This window comes from Pinus tabuliformis, chromosome 7 (assembly GCF_031772625.1).
Source record: "Pinus tabuliformis cultivar Carrire ecotype Pingquan chromosome 7, CPIR1, whole genome shotgun sequence".
Lineage (NCBI taxonomy): Eukaryota > Viridiplantae > Streptophyta > Pinopsida > Pinales > Pinaceae > Pinus > Pinus tabuliformis.
Window position 1 is genome coordinate 1,839,549,847 of NC_142293.1, and position 15,068 is coordinate 1,839,564,914.

Below are 15,068 nucleotides of genomic sequence, written 5' to 3' on the forward strand. Positions count from 1 at the left end.
CTTTGGTGTGATAATCAAAGTGCCATTCAACTATGTAAAGATCCAGTCGAACATCATCGCAACAAACACATTGAACTACACATGCACTTCATCAGAAATCTCATTCATGACCATGTTCTTGAAGTGAAATATTGTTCAACCGATGATCAAGTTGCAGACATCTTTATAAAGGCTCTCACAGAGGCAAAGTTTACTGAACTTTGATTTATGTTTGGAGTTCAGGAAGTTGTCACTAAGGTGGGATATGATCTAATGCCTCCTTCCTTCTCCTATTGTGTCATATTTGTACATCCTTCAATCATATCCCAATTTGTTCTTAAGGGGGGATGTTAGGATATTCCGACGCATAGGAAATAGTTAAGTATAACTTGGTCTAGTGTAGAGTTAGGTAAAGTGTGTTTCTTTACTACGTACTTTTGTAACTTACAATTCAACGGTCACAATATGTTCTAGACATGAAGTGATCTGATGGTTCATTCTCTCCTTAGTATTACCGACACTTGATTCGTGGCTTAACACCCAATTGGTCCATGATCTCTATTTAAAGAGCATGGAGGGTCATTTGTAAGGTGACTGTCATGAGAGAGCCTTATGTAAATTTTCTTTCTTTTATTAATAAATTGCCTGAAGTGGCCACGTTGGCTCAGGCCGTGGACTGTTTCCCTCTTTGAGGATTTTAACCACATCAAAAATACTAGTGTATTGATCTATGATCTATTTGTGAGCGATGTCCTCTGGTGTTCTATTTGAGGAACTTAGCCTGTAAATTCCTACAAATGCTTCCAAATCTAGGAACATTATGGTTTCCATTCCAAAATTGGCTGTCCTAGTGGTTGCTTTTATAGCACAAAGATTCAAAGGAGCATAAAAAATAAGCATGCATGTAGGTTTCTAGGCCACAACTGATAAGGTATTGCTAGTAGATGCAAGGAGGTGGTTCTGGCATTGTTGTAGGAGGTTCTGACATCGTTGGGTAGAGAAGTAGCAATGCCAGACATAGCAATGTGAATGTGAATGTCACCACTCATGCTAACTCCTGATACCACCTTTATTGCGGGTTCCTCCCATCACTTACGTAAAGGGCCCAAGCAAAGCAGTAGAAGTGTTAGGAATAATACTGTTAGTGTCAGAGCACTCACCGATGAAATGGCCATTTAAAAAATCACTTTTTTTTTTTCATTTTAAAATGATTTGTGCACTAACAAATACAAAAATAAAATGCACTCCACGAGGGCTACTATGTCTCACCAAAGTGCATGAGGCGAATTAAAACATGAGAAACACATTTTTAGAAAATTAGAAAATTGTTTAATAATTAAAAAAATTGTATATAAAAAAAATCCTGAAAGCTTTGGTTATGTGGATGAATGAGGTTGGAATTAATAGAGGTCATTGGGCTTTGACCGCAAGGCGATTGCTAATAGTCCTTGACAAAGGTGGGGACTAAAAATCTCGGTTCATCTAAAGTGGTGCTAAAAGTGAATGATAGAAGGGAAACTTCTATAGAACTATGAGGCATATAGTGGAAAGCATGTGTAGAAATTATTTTCACTTACAGTATGAAAATAAATCAAATGAATTCAAGGATAAATTTGTATTTAAACTCATGAAACATATTCAAATCAATGGTCAATAAGATCTATGAGACTTGCAATAGAAAAATTGTAAATGAAAAAAAAATCATTTATAAAGTATCATGGCTAGACGATTTTTTGTTTGTTTGTTTTTCTTTTCTATAATATATATTTATTAGTTTAAATATTACTGAATTAATAGCTTCTATATTTACGTCCGTATAATCTTTAATCAATTTTGTATTGTGCCTTTCATTTTTAATGAGCTTAAGAAATTCAAAGACACTAACGAAATTCTATTTGAAACATGCTAGTAGGAGTGTCTAAGAAAGTATATACATAGATGGTGAAAGAAATAAGAATAATTGGATTGCAAGAGGAGTTATACAAACAACAACGTACATCAAACATATGTAATCATTTATTTATTTTTTCTAATGTTTAATTAGAAAGTTTATTTATCATATGAAATATATTTTTTCAAATTGTTTTGTCAATACAAAAATGAAACAAAATGGAACATATTCAACACATCTGATGAGACAATAAGGTAAAAAATGGTTGATCACAAATTTTATGCACACTTACCCTTTCCTTCACATTTAATATTTGTACCACCATGTATATTGTATTAATTATAATTTCCTGTAACAACCCCTGGTTGATTTTCCATGTAAAGATAAGACCAAGGTCACGAGACATGTATTCCAAGTTGAATATTGGGAAAAACATAGTGATGGGTATCACTTGTGATTTATTAATGGTTATGGAAATTGACAAAGGCATTGGCAAATGCAAAGAGGCAATAATTGAGATTTATTTATGAAAATAAAGGAAAATAGGAGAAAAGGAAAGGTGAAGAGACACAAAATTGCATGAGAGGGAAATTGAAGGAAAATGAAGAAAATATCGACATCAATGATAAAAAGACTTCAGAGAAACCATTGCTAGATTTTTGATAGTTTTTGGGTTGATCTCTCTTCCATTCTCTCATTCTCTTATACTCTTGCATACTCAAAGAAATCTTGGAAAATTATTGGAGCATGCTTGGAGAACTTTAGCATTCACTTGGATTGGAGAAATAAGGAAAAGGAAAGCATGAAAGCGCAAAGGAACAATTGGAACAACAACTACAACTAGATTACTTTGCAGGTGTCATGTTACATGTGTGATTTACTTGTTGATTTCGGGATGCATGGTATATGCATGTGAGTTTTTGGTTATGTGCTGTCATTGGCATGGAGATTTTCCCAGATTGATAGTGGTTTTAGCCTTGCCTTTGCATTTCCTGGATAGCCATGGTGTTGTGGGTTTCCACTTGTTATTTTTCTGATTGATGCTCATGTTCCTTATGGATATGGGTTGGAACAAATGCTCTAGATTCCTTGGAACAACTTGGTTTGAGTTACTAGTCCTGGAGCCTAGGTTGGGACAAATGGTTTGGAGCCCTTGGTGGGTTGAGCTACTAGTCCCTGGAGCTGGGTTGGAAAAACACTCTGGAGCTCTAGAAGGATGTGGGTTGAGTTACTAGTTCCTGGAGCCCTAAACAACTTGGGTAGATACCGATCTGGTTGATGTTAGTGATGTCCGACCATAGAGGTGGAATCACTGTGTATGATAGTTGAGGTGGTTTGGCCTCTTGAAGCCCTGATTTGGTTTTGTTTTGGTTATTTCCATGAGATCACACATTCATGATTGGAATATGGCACGGGGGTAATTGGATGAAAGAGAGATTTCATTCAACCCAATCTATGGTGAGGTGGTACGTGGAAGTCCTTGACTTGGTTGATATTTTCATATGTTAATATGATACACTTTCCTATTGTGATGTATGAGCATTTGTAGTGATTATGTTGGTGATATTATGGCTGAGTTGCCATGGTTTCTATGCCGGTTATTTTCTAGTTATATGTTGTTTATATGATGTGTACCATCTATGGCTCTTGACATGAATTGTTTATTTATTGATGGTTAATTAATATATTGACTAATAAGTTTTGTTGTAGCTATGTGGTGTGGTAATAGAGCCTTCTTCGTGATTATAAGATGAATCTCAAACTATTATGATTAGATATGCATTCATGACATGTAGCTTACATGTTTTCCATGTGTTTGACGAAATGTCTGTTACGGATTAGGAATCTTTGGGTCAATTTCTTGCTTGAGTTTTGAGTGACTAGCATTATTAGTACCTTTGATTGCATTCTAGAAAGTCTCAGGAAATTTTGGGTAGTGGTTTGGAGGCTAGCCTTAAAAGGTGGCACAAATCCTGGGACCACATGCTCAAAACTGAAGAGTTTAGGTCATAACCACATGGAGGAAATCCTGTGAGTGTGTTTATAGCCTCATAACCACATGGAAGGAGTGTCAAGTCTACGCTTGTTAGTCTAGGTCAGAGAAACAAGGTTAAAACTCAGGGATTGACCACCTGGGGTGTTTCTTCAGCTCTTGGGTGATCTATAGTCCATGTAGGATGTCAGTTGTGGTCAGTTTGTTGGCTCCACTTTTTTAACTGGAACTAGGAGGTCGGGTCATGTCATAGTGAAACTCATGTCATGTTTACCCTAGTAGGCTTGTGAAATTAGGTAAATGTGGGAGGGGTGGTTACAGATTGGTATCAAAGCTTCTAGGTTCAAAAACTTGAACTAGATGGGCTAGGTGTGATTGTTATGCATGCATTGTCATGGTCATTATTATGGCCTTATGACATCATGAAGTTGATGTTGATATGATTGATATGTTGATGTTATATATATATCACACTAATATGGACTAATTTGTGTAGATTAGATAACCTCCCCTGAACTTCACTAAGGTATGTTTGATTATGTTTGTATTTGGTTTATCTAACATGGTATGTTTGATTATGTTTTTATTTGGTTTATCTAACATGGCATGTTTGTAGGGAGTATAAGATCAGATATGACAAGCAAGATGGTGGATTACAGTTCACATGATTCTCCTTATGGATCAGATGAGCAACAAAGATATGAGTACTCTCTTAACATAACAGGTGGATTACAATTCACATGATTCTCGTTATAGATCAAATGAGCAACAAAGAGATGAGTACTCTCCTGACATAGTAGATACCTTGAGAAGTATGAAGGTAGAGATCATAAGTTGTAAGGAAGATAATGAAAGGATAATTTAGTCACAAGAAAGACTTGCCAGAGATTAGGAGAAGAAAGAAGAGGCCAATTCAATGATCCTTCAAAGTTTATCATATTTGTAGAGACAAGGACAACCACGAGTCAATTATGGACAGGAGGAAAGGACAAATAGGGCATATGGTAGCAGGTCTCATAGAGGACACAAGTCATATGGGGATGACATAGTTAGAGGTGGCAGATGGATGGATACACCTGACAGGAGATGTAGTGGATAAAAATTCTATTCTAGTTCTGGATTAGAGAGACAGCATGGTCATCATCACTATCATCCTTAAAGGAGGAGTGAGAAACAATACTTGCTGGATGAGTTCAAGAAAGCCAAGTATCCTACCTTTGATGGAGAGTTTAAGAAACTGAAAGATGCAAAAGCATGGTTTCTTGGGATGAAGAATTTCTTTGAGATACATGATTATTCAGAGAATATAAAGGCCATGATTTCTATTTTCAATCTCAAGGGAAAAGTGAAAATCTGGTGGGAAGACGTGAAGCATGTCAGAGGCATCAGGATAGAGGAGTTGAGTTGGCATGAGTTTAAGAGACTTTTAAGAAAGAAGTATTTTTTAGAGAGATACTATGACAGTAAAGCTAAGGAGTTCTACGAGTTGAAGATGGGATCTATGATAGATTAAGAGTGTATGACTAAGTTTCTAGAGTTATTGAGGTATGTACCATATCTTAAGGATGAGAATATGAAGGTTCAAAGATTAATTAGTGTGTTTCCATTAGAATTTAAAGATTGGTTTGAGTATGTTGAGCCTCAGACATTAGAGGAAGTAATTTGGAAGTTGAAGCATTGTTATGAGCAGTATAAGTGTAATTTAGAGCCTAATTAGGGTTGGAAAGGTAATGAAAAGACTAAAGAAAAGTTGGATAAGAAGTGAAGAAGACCTCAGGATGTAGGTAATAAGGAGAATACAACACTGCACAAGAAATTCAATGCAATTGACAGAGGACAAAGATTTCAGTTTAAGGAGTAAAACAAGGGAGAGGGAAGGAAGCCTTTGCAGTGTTGAGCTTGTGGCAAGGATCATCGTAGGAGATATTGTCCACAAAATTAGGGTGGAAGTCCTCAGATTTACAATGCTCAGGAGGCACAAATAGTTTGGGATTTTGGACAGAGTATTCCATGGATTTATGTAGAATTTTATAATAGGAATGCTGATCATCAAGAATATATTATCGGGATGGAAAGCAAGCTTTGTGATCAAGTTGTTTCTATTTTGATTGAACCTAGATCTAACTATAGTTATATCAGTCATGAGTTGGTGGATAAGTGTGGCTTGAGAAAATAAGTGCATGTAGAATTTTGGTTGGTGTAGTTGGCTACAAGTACCAAGCAAAGAGTTCATCATTGGGTGAGATATTGTGCATTTGAGCTGAATAGTATGTCTAAATCAAAACATCTAAACGTGCTTCCATTGGGATCATATGGTATGCTATTGGGCATGGATTGGTTGTATGTTCACAGGACCAAGGTAGATTACTATGATAGGGCTATTGAGTTCTTGGATGATGATGGAGAGAGGAGCATATTGCATGGTAAGTGTTGAAAATAGAAACAAGAAATGCTAAATATAGAAGTGCTAAAAATAGCACTGCCATAAATTGCATTTCGGGATACCTTCCTATTTTAGTTAGTCCCTGAACTAAAATATAGAAGTAAAATTCGAATTTGATCTTAGCAGCTATTTGTAAAATAATTAATTAATTCATATTGACTTAATTAGTTGTAGAAAATCAAACATGAAGTCTATGTGAGGACATGCAATAGTTATCCCATTAATTGAGGAATTTATCCTTAGTTAAAGAGATAAGGATGAGTTGTAATTTGAGTTGTAATTAGTTAACTCAGTTAACTGAGTTAAGTCCAGTTAGATTAGTTCAAATAGTTTGTTGAACTGATTGTGAGTTCAGTTAGTTAATGCATGCATGCATGTAACTGCTACACTTCAGATAACTGAATATTCTCTCATAAATAACTCATGCATGTCAGTTCAGACAGAGACCCAGTTGAGATCATATGATGGGACAATGTACTATCAGTTGCAGGAATATTCCATGGAGGATATCTCTTACATGTAGAAGGAATTCATTCCTTGGAGATTGCACAGTTACTTTTGGGTTTGGTGAGTGTGTGATGAGGCCAATTCACACAGGTGGTAGCATTGGACCCCAAGGAAAAATGCGCAAGGAAATAGGAGGCTTGGAGGGCTGAGGGAAGGCATATCTTGTGTCTATTCAGTCTGTGAGCTGTATTGTTCGATTGCAGAGAGAGCAGGATAGCTTGTGAGCTGATTCTTTGTGTAATCTAAACATATTTCCACTTGTATGATAATATAGAGATCAAGGTTTTTAGCTGAGGCTTTCCCCAGAGTATTCTTCTGTGTTCATGTGTGATTGATTTCTCTTCATCTATTATATGTGTTCTATTTGATCTTGCTCATATTTGATTAAGCTTCCACAAGTTTGTTGTAGAAGTAGATCTTGTATTTTGCTTTAGTATATTGCATAATCTGTTGATCTACAGTGGGAATTTCTATATGGTATTAGAGCAAAGGTGATCAAAGGAGAGAACAATATACAAGAAGGGAGAAGTTTGAAGTTTGAGGTTCCTGAATATAGAAATCGAGTTCTTATCACATCTCAATTTCACCAATGGCATTCAACGGTTTAATACTCGAGTATGCCCTTGATGGCAACTTGAATTATATAGCCTGGAAGGATCGCATGGAAGCATTATTAGAGGATAACAGTCTAAAGGACTTCATTGATTAAGAAGTCCTCAAGCCCCCAACAGCTAATGCTGTAGAATTGGCGGAATGGAAGAAATGTGTGGCTAGAGTAAGGAGAATCCTTCTGGAGGGAGTTCGAGACCACATAGTCTCGAGTCTCCATGGGAAGGAGACACCGTTTTTGATGTGGAAAAAATTGAAAGACCTATATTAGAACAACATTGATCAGAGGAAGCCGACGTTGAAAGGCAAGCTTCGGAAAATCAAGTGTGAAAAGGGCGACACGATCTTTACATATCTGAACAAGCTCACCACCTGCAGGGATGAACTTGGAAGTGTAGGGATCATGACAGCCGATGATGACATGGTGAGTCTTGCACTCCTCGGTTTTCCTAAGAGCTGGCATAGCTATCAAGACTCGGTAAATGGAAGAGAAAAACTGCCACCTTGGGAATGACTTTGGTTGGATTTGATGCAGGAGGAGATAAGAAGAAGCACTAGAGATGGATCCTCATCAAAGCAAGATGATGAGGAAAATCTAGCCTAGCGAGTAAGGTGAGGAAGGGGAAAGGGAAGGCACCCAATTCCAAATATAGTTCTTCCCATGGTTGGAAGAATTTTGACAAATCGAAAGTGCGATGCTTTCATTGTCATGAAGTGGGCCATTATGCTACGAATTTTCCACAGAAGAAATCCAAGAAGGGATCTGATGGTGAGGCACTGGCCTCAAAGTTTGAGTTGGATTTCTCTCTTATCGCATGCATGGTTTCATCCATGGTGGGATGTGTTTGGTACCTAGATAGTGGAGCTTCATTCCACATGTCAAGTGATAAGAATATTTTCAGTACCTTGGAGGAGAAGGATCTCCAAATGCGGATTGAGATGGGCGATGATGGAAAGTACCGTATTTCAGGTGAAGGTACGGTTGTGTTTCAGAGGGAGCATGGAGCTCCCCTCACCCTGACTGATGTAAAGTATGTACTAGGTTTGAAGAAGAATCTTGTGTCCGTCGCTATGCTAGAAGATAAAGGCTATGATGTAGTCTTTAGTAAAGGAAAGGTATCCTTGAGGCATATCGACATTGGACAGACCAAAAGGATCGGGATTCGAGTAAAGAATCTCTACAAGCTAGAGGTAGACGACTGTGCTACATTGAGTTCCAAAGATGAGATGGTGCAAAGCCAAGATGTTGGCAAGCTATGGCATAGAAGATTAGGTCACTTGCAGTATGGAGCCCTGAAGATCATGCAACAGATTTCTACCGAACTTCCCAAGGGAAAACTGGAGCAGACGAATACATGCAAAGTTTGTACCTTAGGTAAGTATGCGAAATATTACTTTTCGGATCGAGACAGTAGAGCTGGAGCAATCCTGGAGAGAGTTCACTCAAATGTTTGTGGATCATTCTCTACAGCCTCCACCGCTAAACAAAGGTACTATGTTATTTTTATTGATGATTTTTCTCGTAGATGCTGGATCTACTTTATGCAAAAGAAGGATCAGACCTTCTTGAGGTTTTGTGAGTTTAAAGCCTTGGCAGAGAAAGAATCTGGAAGGAAAATAAAAGCCTTGCGTAGATACAATGGTGGAGATTATGTCTCCCAACATTTTAAGGAATTTTGAGCTACAAAAGGAATGAAATGGGAGTGGATGACACCCCATAACCCACATCAGAATGGGGTGGCCAAAAGGAAGAACAGATCGATTATGGGAGCAGCTCGAGTGATGTTGCATGACCAAAGCCTAGCACTGCATTTGTGGGCTGAGGCATGCAATACAACAGTATACTTGCAGAACAGAAGCCCGCATCGTATACTGGGAATGAAGACACCTATGGAGGCCTTTTCCAAGAAGTGACCATATGTGAGTCACTTTCGAATCATTGGATCATCGGTTTACTGCCATGTGACCAAAGATGCCCAGAAGAAGCTAGATCCAACATCTGAGTTGGGAATACTTGTGGGGTACACAGATACACCCCACAACTATCGGGTGTTTCTGCCTACCAGTCAGAGGACAGTGGTACATAGAGATCTGAAGTTTCGACCGAGGAACAAGATGTAGATATTTTGACGAAGGCATTGTCTAAATGCAAGTTCGAGTTCCATAGAGACAGGATTGGGGTTACTGATAATCCATTGCTTGTTGAGAAGGAGTGTTGAAAATAGCAACAAGAAATTCTAAATATAGAAGTGCTAAAAATACCACTCCCATAAATAGCATTTCGGGACACCTTCCTATTTTAGTTAGTCCCTGAACTAAAATAGAGAAGTAAAATTCGAATTTGATCTTAGGAGCTATTTGTAAAATAATCAATTAATTCATCTTGAGTTAATTAGTTGTAGAAAATAAAACATGAAGTCTATGTGAGGACATGCAACAATTATCCCATTAATTGAGGAATTTGTCCCTTAGTTAAAGAGAAAAGGATGAGTTGTAATTAGTTAGCTCAGTTAACTGAGTTAAGTCCAGTTAGATTAGTTCAAATAGTTTGTTGAACTGATTGTGAGTTCAGTTAGTTAATGCATGCATGCATGTAACTGCTACACTTCAGATAACTGAATTTCTCTCATAAATAACTCATGCATGTTAGTTCAGACAGAGACCTAGTTGAGATCAGATGATGGGACAATGTACTATCAGTTGCAGGAATATTCCATGGAGGATATCTCTTGCATGCAGAAGGAATTCATTCCTTGGAGATTGCACAGTTACTTTTGGGTTTGGTGAGTGTGTGATGAGGCCAATTCACACATGTGGCAACATTGGACTCCAAGGAAAACTGCGCAAGGAAATAGCAGGCTTGGAGGGCTGAGGGAAGGAATATCTTGTGTCTATTCAATCTGTGAACTGTATTATTCGATTACAGAGAGAGCATGATAGCTTGTGAGTTGATTTTGTGTAATCTGAACATATTTCCACTTGTATGATAATACAGAGATTGGGGTTTTTAGCTAAGGCTTCCCCAGAGTACTCTTCTGTGTTCATGTGGGATTGATTTCTCTTCATCTATTATATGTGTTCTATTTGATCTTGCTCATATTTGATTAAGCTTCCGCAATTTTGTTGTAGAAATAGATCTTGTATTTTTCTTTAGTATATTGCATAATCTGTTGATCTATAGTGGGAATTTCTACAGTAAGAAGAAGCCTACATCAGTGAGAATGGTTACAACTATGTAGGAAAAATGTAGCAGTAGGAAAGGGCGTGTATGGTTTGTAGTTCATATTTGACGTCTTGAAGAGGTATATGGTTTTGCAGCAGTTTCAGGATGTGTTTCCAACAAAGATTTTAGAGTTACCGCCTTATAGGAAAGTGGACTTTTCTATTGAGTTGATGCTGGGAGCAACACCAACATCAAAGGTACCTTATAGGATGAGCACTCCAAAGTTTGTGGAATTGAAGTTGCAGCTTAAGGAAATGCTTGATAAGGGATAAATTAGGCCAAGTGTGTCACCTTGGGGTGCACCAATATTATTTGTGAAGAAGAAGGATGGTACTCTTAGGTTGTGTATTGATTACAGGAAGTTGAACAAGGTGACAATCAAGAACAAGTATTCTTTGTCGCAGATTGATGATTTGTTTGATCAATTGAAGGGAGCAGCAATGTTCTCAAAGATTGATTTGAGATCGGGATATCATCATGTACACATCAAACAAGAGGACATCTACAAAACCAAATTCCATACCAAGTATGGGAATTATGAGTTTGTAGTAGTTCCTTTGGGTCTTACTAACGCCCCGACTACTTTCATGTATTTGACGAATAATGTGTTGTGTCCTTATCTAGACAAGTTTGTGATAGTATTCATTGATGACATAATGGTTATACTCTAGGAATGAGGAAGAGCATGCAGAGAACCTAGCCAGTAGTGTTAATATTGTCGAGAGAGAATTAGTTGTATGCCAAGCTTAGTAGGTGTATTTTCTTTCAGAAAAAATTTCATTACTTGGGACTTGTTGTTTCCAAGGAATATATAACAGTGGACCTAGAAAAGATTAAAGCTATCGTGGAATGGGAAAATCCTAAGAATGTGAATGAGGGTAAAACATTCATAAGATTAGCATGTTACTATAGGTGGTCCATCAAGCAATTCTCATGGATTTCCTATCATATTACATCTTTGTAGCGAAAAGGGAGGAAGTTTGAATAGACTGAGGAGTGCGTAACTAGTTTTGAGCAATTGAAGCATTTGCATACAAATGCTCTAGTCTTGAACATTACAGATCCTGACAAAGAGTTTGTGGTATGTGCAAATTATTGCAAGAGAGGACTTGGTGGAAACCTAATGTAAGATGGATAGGTAGTATGCTATGAGTCAAGGAAGTTGAATGAGCACGGGAAAAACTATGTGACTCACGATCTTGAGTTGGAAACTATGATTCATGCATTGAAAATGTGGAGATATTATCTTCTTGGCAAGAGGTTTGTCTTGATGAGTGATCATAGTGGACTGAGGTACTGGTTTGATCAACCTAATCTAAATATGAGACAAACTAGATGATTGGCTACTCTCAGTGAGTTTGATTTCAAGATCAGGTACGTCAAGGGAAAGGAGAACATGGTTGTAGATGTTCTTAGTAGAAGAGTGCAGGTGAATCACTATCCGATAGTGAGTTCTTATTGGACAAATTTGTAGGAGTAGATCTTGCAGGAAGGACAACATGATGACATGTATCATTAGTTGAGGCACAAGTTATAACAGTGGTGTGAAGGCAATAGGGATGAGGAGTATCATCTCATGATAGATGGATTGATCAGATTCAGGAACAAGATTTATGTACCTGATGATAGTGATCTTAGGAAGCTTATCTTGAGGGAGTTTCATGTCAAGCCATATTCATGTCACCCGAGATATTATAATACATTGACAACAATCAAAAAGTTCTACCATTGGTCGAACTTGAAGAAAAAGGTGGTTGAGTTTGTTGTGAGATGTTTAGACTATCAATAGGTAAAAGTAGAGTGTAAGCATCTAGGTGGTCTATTGCAACAGATTTCGATTCCAAAGTGGAAATGTGAGATCATTTCCATGGACTTCATTACAAGTTTTCCGAGGACATCGAGACAACATGATTCCATCATGGTTATGGTTGACAGGTAAGTAAGGTAGCTCACTTCATTGCAGTTAAGTCTACTAATTCAACCAGTGAGGTAACTCAAATTTTCATCAAGGAGATAGTGAGGTTGCATTGTGTTCCTAAGAAGATCATATCAGATAAAGATGCCAAGCTCACTTTCGAGCTTTAGAAGGATTTATTTACAGGTTTAGGTACAAATTTAGTTTTCAGTACAACTTATCATCCACATAACTATGGACATATAGAGAGGGTTAACAAGATTCTTGAGGATATGTTGAGGATGTATGCCATGCATCAATATCAGAAGAAGGAGGACTATCTTCCAGTGGTAGATTTTACATATAATAATGGGTATCAGGCATCCTTGAAGGTGAGTCCATTTCAAGCACTTTATGGGCAGAGTTGTAATATTCCTATCAGTTGGAGTGATCAAGTGAACAAAGTTTTGATTGGACTGGACATGTTGGTAGAGATGGAACAATAAATGTAGGTTATTTAAAGGAATCTAAAGGCAACACAAGACAAGTAGAAGAGTTAGGCAGATCAACACAGAGTATTTAAGGAGTTCCAGGTTGGGGAGCATGTGTAATTTCACATCAAGCCCAAGAGGAACTCCTTGAGGATTGGATCATGTGCCACGCTGACACCTTCGTATTTCGGGCCTTTTGAGATCCTTGTGAGGATTGGACCAGTAGCCTACTAACTTGCACTGCCTTTGACAATGAAAGTCCATGATATTTTCCATGTTTCATTGCTTAAGAAGTATATCCAAGATGTTGATCATGTGATTGAATGGTCTATATTACAGGTGGAACCAGAGGGATATTTCCATCTAGAACCACAATGCACATTGCAGCAGAAACAACTCATGCTTCAGAACAGAGCAATCGAGAAGGTTAAAGTGCAATGGAGGCACTTTGGGCCCAATTAATCTACATGGGATATGGCTGATTGGATGCAAGATTTATATCCTTCATTATTTGTTGGTTCAAGCAAATGCATTTTCGGTATATGTATATGTATATAAATGTTGTTGTAGATACCACAATGAGTGGTATTATAAAGATCCAATAAGAGGTATGATTGTCATGTTTGTCATGTTGGTCATGATTTGCAGTAGCTTTTCATTGTAAATATTGCATCGAGCTATGTTATAAAGCTCCATGGGAAGTATGTTTTGTTTTCAGTGGTTTGCTGGTAATAGGTGTCATTGAACACTGAGGCCAATGTTCCCCCAAGGGGAAGGGGTTTGTAATAGGCCCTGATTAGTTTTCCATGTAAATAAAATAATACCAAGGTCATGGGACACGTATTCCTTTATGATAGTTGTGGAAAACATAGTAATGGGTATCACTTGTGATTAATTAATGGCTATGGAAATTGGCAAAGGAAAAGAGGCAATACTTGACATTTATTTATGAAAATAAAGGAAAATAAGAGAGAAGGAAGGTCAAGAGACACAAAATTGCGTGGGAGGGAAATTGAAGGAAAGATGAAGGATAATGAAGAAAACAGAGACATCAATGATAAAAATATTTCAAAGAAACAATTGCTAAAATTTTGACAGTTTTTGGGTTGAGCTCTTTTCCATTCTCTCTTTCTGTCATACTCTTGCACACCTAGAGAAAACTTGGAGCATTCTTGGAGCATGCTTGGAGCACTTTAAAATTCACTTGGATTGGAGAAAGAATGTAAAGGAAAGCATGAAAGCATAAGGGAACAGTTGGATGAGTAGCTACAACTGGATTACTTGGCATGTAACAGGTTGCATGTGTGATTTCCTTGCTGATTTCTGGATGCATGGTATCTGCATGTGAGTTTCTGGTTATGTGCTATCATTAACATAGAGACTTTCATGGATTGACAATGGTTTTAGCCTTGCCTTTCCATTTCTTGGATAGCCATGGTGTTGTGGGTTTCCATTTGTTGTTTTTCTGGTTAGTTCTCATGTTCCTTATGGCTATGGTTGGAAAAAACGCTCTGAAAGCCCTGGAACAACTTGGATTGAGTTACTAGTCTTGGAGACTAGGTTTAGATAAACACTTTGAAGCCCTTGGTCGTTTGAGTTACTAGTCCATGGAGCCAGGTTGGATAAATAATATGGAGCCTTGGAAAGTTGTGGGTTGAGTTACTAGTTCCTAGAGCCTTGGACAACTTGGGTAGAGATCGATCTGGTTGATGTTAGTGATGCTCGACTGTAGAGGTGGAATCACTATGGATGAGGGTTGAGGTGGTTTGGCCTCTTGAAGCTCTGGTTTGGTTTTATTTTTGCTATTTCCATGAGATCCCACATTCATGCTTGGAATATGGCACAAGGGTGATTAGCTGAAATAGAGATTTGGTTCAACCCAATTTATTGTCAGGTGGTACGTGGAAGTCCCTGACTTGGTTGAAATTTTCATATGTTAATATGAGACATTTTCCTGTTGTGATGTATGAGCATCTGTAGTGATTATGTTGGTGACATTATGGATGAGTTGCCATGGTTTCTATGTTGGTTATTTTCT